The sequence below is a fragment of the Papaver somniferum genome, chromosome 3 (assembly GCF_003573695.1).
Source record: "Papaver somniferum cultivar HN1 chromosome 3, ASM357369v1, whole genome shotgun sequence".
NCBI lineage: Eukaryota > Viridiplantae > Streptophyta > Magnoliopsida > Ranunculales > Papaveraceae > Papaver > Papaver somniferum.
Window position 1 is genome coordinate 81,824,316 of NC_039360.1, and position 7,329 is coordinate 81,831,644.

The 7,329-nt window shown below is 33.0% G+C and overlaps 1 long non-coding RNA gene across 1 annotated transcript; it reads left to right on the forward strand.

Annotated features, from left to right (window-relative positions):
* Positions 1-4,664: 4,664 nt before the first annotated feature.
* Positions 4,665-6,687, forward strand: LOC113361406. The gene is made up of 3 exons (XR_003365111.1): positions 4,665-4,795; positions 5,344-5,527; positions 6,265-6,687. It is a non-coding gene; the product is annotated as an uncharacterized LOC113361406 (long non-coding RNA).
* Positions 6,688-7,329: the final 642 nt, after the last annotated feature.

Genomic DNA, 7,329 nt, shown 5'->3' on the forward strand with positions numbered 1-7,329 from the left:
TGCTAGAGGAAGTAGTGGTAGTGGGATGAGAAATGTGTCATAAGGTAGATAAATTACTTAGTTACCCTTGATAAAAAATTTTGTTTGATGTTAGTTTTTAAATTTATTTTTCTTTTATTCTTTAAATTTTTTTAAATTAAAATAAATATTATGGGACAAATATTTGTCGGGTCGGGACATGAAAAAAAATGAACGTTTGAGGACTATAAGAAAACCAAGCTCATTCTGAAAGTTAGATATCAAACCAATATAAAGCGCGGTTATAATTGAAAAAATTATTTTGCATAAAAAATGCCTCAGAAGGCTTTATTAGAAAACAAAAAAAACAAACGTTTACACTGAGTTGATTGGTAGCCGAGCGACAAGATGGACCCCAACCCTTTTTGACATCTAAAAAACTATTTATATGTAAACTCTAAATAATGTTTTATTTTGCATCCGTACCAAAAAAAACTGCAAAATTATTTTTTTGCGTATTAATCTAAATTTTGCATTTGGACAAGTTAGGCAAGATAAAGAGCGGCTGAGATTTGTTTAGGGAAAACATATATCAATGGTTGTGGTTGTTTACATCATTACTGTATCATTAACTTCACATAATAGATATTTTACTAATCTCTCATTATAAATGAAATATATTTTCATTAAATAAATAATAAATTTGTTAATAATCATTACGGATGATCGAGGTGTTCTTTGTGAATAGTGGTTCTAGTGATGGTAGTGCAGGTGCTCAGTGTGTTAGTAGCAATGTTTATTCTCTGTAGTTAACACACAAGTAACATTTTATTATGGAAGTTGTGGTTGATTTTCTTAATGTAAAAATAAGATGGTTATTAATACAAAAGAAAGAATTGTACATGCTGACCACAATTTTTCCGAAAAAACACCCCCTAAAAAACCCAGCGACGATAGAGATAGTAAAGGTTTTCTGTTGGTCTCATTACATGTTTCGCATGGTGATATTTTCGAGAAAAATATTTAGGTCAACCTAGCAAGTCTCATAAAGAAAACATAAAACATAAAAACACACGAAGGATAATTGTCATTTTATATAGAGCCAACAAAAAAAATGACAAAGATTAAAATTGACATAATTGTTTTACTTACTATAGAGGCCGTGCCGTTATGGCATGGGTGAAGTTCTAGAATTTCATGACGTTAATGGTGGGATGTCAATTTTAAAAAAATGGTAGGATGTCGATTTTTTTAAAAATTTAAAAAATGGCACGGTCTTCCTAATAAGTAAAAGAAGAATATGTCAATTTTAACCATTGTAATTTTTTTGTTGGATATATATAGTGACAATATTTTTTGATGTTTTTTTTGAGAATTGCTAGGTTGACCGTAATAGATGTCTCGAAGAAACCACCGAGTGAAACATGTAGTGGGACCAACTGAAAACCTTTACTATCCAAATAGTAGATTATTACCCTATCATCCTTGAATTCTTCTAACCAGCTTATTTTCACATTAAGAAAATCAACCACAACTTCCATAACAGTTTACTTGTGTCCTACGACATAGAATAAAAATTGTCCACTACCTGATTACCACACTGACCGCCTGCACTTCCACCACCACTATCTCATCACCATCGTCACCAGCTTTCATGGACCACCACCCGCAAATACCATCCGACTGATATGATTATTAACGAATTTATTTATTTATTTAATAAAAGTATCTACGAAAATAATCATAAAACATTTTAAAAAAAATAATAATAATGAAACTATATTTATTTAATGTTGTGAATGTTAAAGTGGGAGATTTTCTTTTCCCCTAGGTTAGGAACTTAGGGTTGTCATTCAAAAATAGGTTGGAGCCTATCTTGTTGCAAAGCTCCCATCCAATTTCTTGTAATATGTTCCACTCTCCATCGTACTCTTTCCCACTAAAGGAAAACCTGTTTAAAAATTATAAGACATTTATAATGAAAAATTAATAAAATATTAAGTGAAACTTAATTTATAAAGATAATTATAAGATATTTATGATGTAAAAAGATATTTATAATGTAAGATTAATGAAAGTATATTTATGAAGATAATCATAAGATATTTATAATGTAGGATTAATAAAATATTTATTATGAGAAATTATTGATGTAAAACTATGATGTAAAGTTTATTTAGCTTTTCCCTAAACAAATCTTGGCCAGTCTTTATCTTTCCATAATGGAAAGGGTGTTATATAAATTACGTATAATCATGTTAGATTATTTACTGAAAATAACTTCTAGTCAAATTATTCCGTACTTTGAAACATAAGCCCGGAGAACAGAGGCTTTTGTATACATGTAAGATTATTTTGTAAATACCAATCTATTGTCGAATTATAATGTGTAATTAGAATAACCTTATAAGTTTCTCTCTAATTTTATCTATCAAGATGAAATCAAAAGTCTATTTCCTCTAATGTCTAAACCTAGACAAAAAATTTATGAATAAATGAAACCCCGACGACATGTGATAGCCAAATTTTCATAACCTGACTAATCACAAAATATAGACACCTCTAAATTTCAACCATGAGGTTATTGTAATCAATAAGGTTATCTTTGAAAATATAGCCTCTTTCTGATTACTGAACTTTATGTTCTTTCTTAACTGCATGTCACACAAGTACTAGAAGCACATGTTAAACAGATTTCACAAATTACTAAACTTTAAATGTTCACATGTACTGGTTCACAGTAAATGATTGAAGCACTATAAATGATTGTCCACTGTTTACTAGATTACATGTTTTCTTCTTCTTATTCATGTACTAGTCCACTTTAAGGATTGAAGATAGTTAAATTTCATGTACTAGTTCACTGTTCACATGTATTATGTCTTATTCACTGAGCTCAAATACAGGAAGTGCCAACTTTGTCAGTGATGGAAATATGGCGTCATTTCACTCGGAGAAATGTTGAAGAACCCTCTTGCAATTACTGTGGAAGGACTTATAGGGCTAACATGTCCAGAAATGGAACTTCTGCCTTGTGGAATGCTTAGAAGTTGCAATAATGCTTAGAAGTTGTAACTTATGCAGTTATGCACTTATGCTTATGCTTAATGAAATTATGCTTAGAAGTTAGAACTTATGCAGTTATGCACTTATGCTTATGCATTTATGCTTAGAACAATGTTTTTAATATTTATGAATATTTTTTTCCCCTGAAATGGAACCGGAACCGGTCCATTTTTTTGGTACCGAAGGGTGTAAGGTACAGGTACTCGGTCTCGGCAAGAACCGAGCCGAACCGTACCGTGTGTACCCTTATACATCTCTGATCCCAGCAGGATAATAAGCACTTGATTCCCTTAGCTGATCTCACCCACAACTAAGAGTTGCTACGACCCAAAGTCGAAGACTTTAATAAACAAATCTTTATCACACAGAAAAGTCTACGGTAATAGATAAATCTGTCTCCCACATAAATACCTATGATTTTTGTTCCGTCTTTTGATAAATCAAGGTGAACAGGAACCAATTGATAACCCGGACTTATATTCCCGAAGAACAGCCTAGTATTATCAATCACCTCACAATAATCTTAATCGACGTGGCGAAATAAGATATTGTGGAATCACAAACGATGAGACGAAGATGTTTGTGACTACTTTTATATCTTGCATATCGGATATATCAATATCAAGCCAATCGTTACGATTGTACTCAATACGATAGAAACATCAAGATCAAATCACACAACTACAAGAAAGTAGTATCGATCTGGCTTCACAATCCCAATGAATTCTTCAAGTCGTTAACCTACAGGGTCTCGGTAGAAACCTAAGGTTAAAGGAGAATCGAATCTAGCTTATACAACTAGTATCACACAGGAGGTGTGGGTATTAGGTTTCCAGTTGCTAGAGTTCTCCCTTATATAGTCTTTCAATGGGTTTGCAATCAATGTTATCTTAGTAACAAAGCATTCAATATTCACTGTTAGATAAAAACCTGATTAGATTCAAGCTAATATCTTTCAACCATTGGATCGAAAACTTAGCTTGTTACACACGAATGAAATGCACGTTGTAATGAAGTTAATTTAGAATTAGGATTTTAATTTCAATGTACTTTTTTTAATTTTTAGAAGTAGAATTTTAATTTCAATATAATTTTTAATTTCAAAAAACATTGTAACATTGTTTTGCAATGTAATGAAAGAATTTCTTAGTTTGGAAAATTTTAAAATTTTGAAAAAAACAACCGTTGGAACAAATTGTCAAACTTTTCAAAATTCAAAATTTGAATACATACCTGTCTGGTGGTGTAACAAGAGTGTGAGAAAACAAAGAATGAAATAGTATAAAATTTAATTACTGAACTACTGGTGGCATAAAAAAAAAAGGTCAAGCGTTGAATGATATAGCGCTACCGGGTGGCGCGTTTCCAATCAGCGCTAGCACTTGGCGTTGTATCATTCAGCGTAGATGCTTGGAATATTCTTGTTGGCTCTGTTTCGTTCCGTGAAAAGGTGGTTTTTTCAGCGTTGAATCATTCAGCGAGACTATGTAGCTGCTAGTTCACATGCTAGCAACTGGTAGGAAAGAGAACTAGTGTTAACTTTTAGGCCACATTTTTTTTTTTGAATTGCAACACTTGACTGCTAATCTAGCTCCTTCAATCTAGCCCATAAGACTTGCAAAGAGCGCTAGCTACACTGATGCAGGCAGCCATAACCATTCGGCGAATGGCTTAAGAATTAGGTCGATTGGCTTAAGACTTCGGACTTGAAATTTGTTTGTATTATTATTTGACGGCGGCGAAGAAAAGAATCCCAGCGAAGAATTTCAAGGTAAGCCTTTTCCTCTTTTGTTTTTCTTAAAACTAAAATCTCTCTTGTAAATTTTGTCAATTTCATGAGTCTCAGTTTTGTTTTGTTTTTTTGAAACTAGGGTATTGATTTCATTTTATACAAATAAGGGTTTCAGTTTCGTTTCTGTGGGTTTGTATGAACACAAAAGAATTGATAACACAAGTCCCCGGTATAAATTTTTTGAGTATTTGTTCAGAAATTCTGGCTTTTGTGATAATTTTGTTTCTGTTTTTCTAAAGCTAGGGAACGTTTTTCTGTTAATATCCCATTATCATCATTGAACTGATCTGATCTGATCTGATCTGATCTAAAATCACTTTTAGAATTTTAGAAAAAAATTCCGACTTTTATCATTTACTTTTCCTTGATTTTTTTTTTGATTATTCATTTCGTTTTCCTTTTCTTAAATTTCTAGTATCAAAACTTAGGTTTTATTTTTGTATGTAAATTAGATATGTTATTGTTATTTTCCTGATTCTTAAAATTGAAATTTTAATATATTGCATTCCTACCTTTACCCCTCTCAGTATGAACGAAACAGAACATTCTTCTCCTTCACAAGGCATAAGTAATATTTATTCATAATGAACGAGATGAAAGGTTTTGCTTTGTCTACACCTCTCTTAACGACATCAAGCATAACCAATCGTGGGAAAACATTCTTCAACAGGAGTGTGGAGGGTGCGGACTGTGTTCTTCAAAGAACGGAAGGTACATAGCAATGACGATTCGTTCCTGGGTATTAAATTAATTTTGTTGCTATGAAGATTAACTCCTGGGTATTAAATTAATTTTGTTGCTTAAATTCGCATAATCCAGTAAATTTGTTAAAATAAAAACTGAGATGCACATGCCGTTAGACTTGTAACTGTAAGGATGGGAAAATGCTAGTCACCGCACGAGTTACTTGCGGATGTAGACATGGCACCCAAATAACCCTAGGATTGAGCATTCACCCAAACGTCCCATCCATCTCGAAGACTTGGGGCTTATGGATGGTCGCCACATCAACCCTTGCGAGCAACTTGCACTGTGTCTAGCAGGGTAGATAATGATATGTGGTTGTATAGTGGTTATTATACCTATACACTTCACAAGCTTTCCTAGTTTTTATGGTAATATTGCATTGTTTTCTAGCTAATTTGATTTTCTGTGCAGCACTATTAACACTCATCTTTGTTTCCTTCCGCCCCAACCTATAATGACTTTCATTATTATCCTTTTCTGCCAAGGCTTCCAGATTTTGTTTCCCTGTTCCATAAATATTACTTTCTTATCTACATCAACCGAGTCATTTGAGTTGTGCATGCTGGGTGGATTTATTCTATTTTACTTTTTATCCTTATGCTGGATGGAATTAAGATGATTGAATTTTATTTTTGTTTGTCTTGTTTCTTCTGTTCGTTGTTTCTTCCCTTTCCTCACTGATAGTTGTAGTAGTTTTTCAGTGAAGTTTGAAGTCAAAGACAAGGACTTGGAATCGCAAGAGAGTATGATGGATTTATATGAAAGGTGGATGACACATTTTGGGATTTTTAGGGTCGACCCCCTAGAAAAGTGGACACGCTTTGAGATATTTAAGGAGACGGTGAAAAAAAATCGCGCAGCCAACATATTTGCAGATGGCCGACGAAGAGAGAGGTGTCGTTCGATCACAGGAGACCACAGACACTTCTTTGATTCGAGGAAGCAATCAGCATCTGGAAAAGTACGTGAAGAATGACATGTTTTTCTGTATTATCAGTTTTAATAACAATATAATATAGTAGGGAATTTTGAATGATCTCAGTACTACCGGTGGATATTTTAAAACTCTAATTTGTATTCCTCTTAAGGCAAGGATGGTTGCCAATGCTAGAACTAATAGCTTCAAAGACTCTAACATCCTGTTTGTTTTTTCCTCTTATGTAGAGGCTAACCTCTATTAGCCTCTATATAGCGGTGGATCTCATTTATTTGGTGTTTGTTTTTTCCACTACCTCTATAAAGATAGAGACAAATCTTTATCTATATAGAGGAAATCAAATAGCACCAATGAGGTGCTATCTTTGAACCTCTACCTCTATTAAACCTTCAAATGACTAATATATCCTTGAACAAACTTATAATGTTCAAAAATAATTCCTTAATTTAAAATCTAAAATTTTACATGTTTCAAGAAAAGTGATACTTTCGCCCGTTTCAAAAAAAGGGATATTTTCGCGCTGCTTCAGAAAAAAGTGATATTTTGCTCTGTTGCAGAAAAAGTGACACTTTAGCCCCGTTTCAGAAAAAGTGATACTTCCCCCGTTTCAGAAAAAGTGATACTTTCACGCCGTTTCAGAAAAAGTGATATTTTAGCCCCGTTTCAGAAAAAGGGATACTTTCGCATGCTTCAGAAAAAGTGATACTTTCGCGCTGTTTCAGAAAAAGTGATATTTTTGCTGCGTTTCAGAAAAAGTGATTTTTTCCATGTTTCAGAAAAAGTGAAATTTTTGCCCCGTTTCAGAAAAAGTGATATTTTCGTTCTGTTT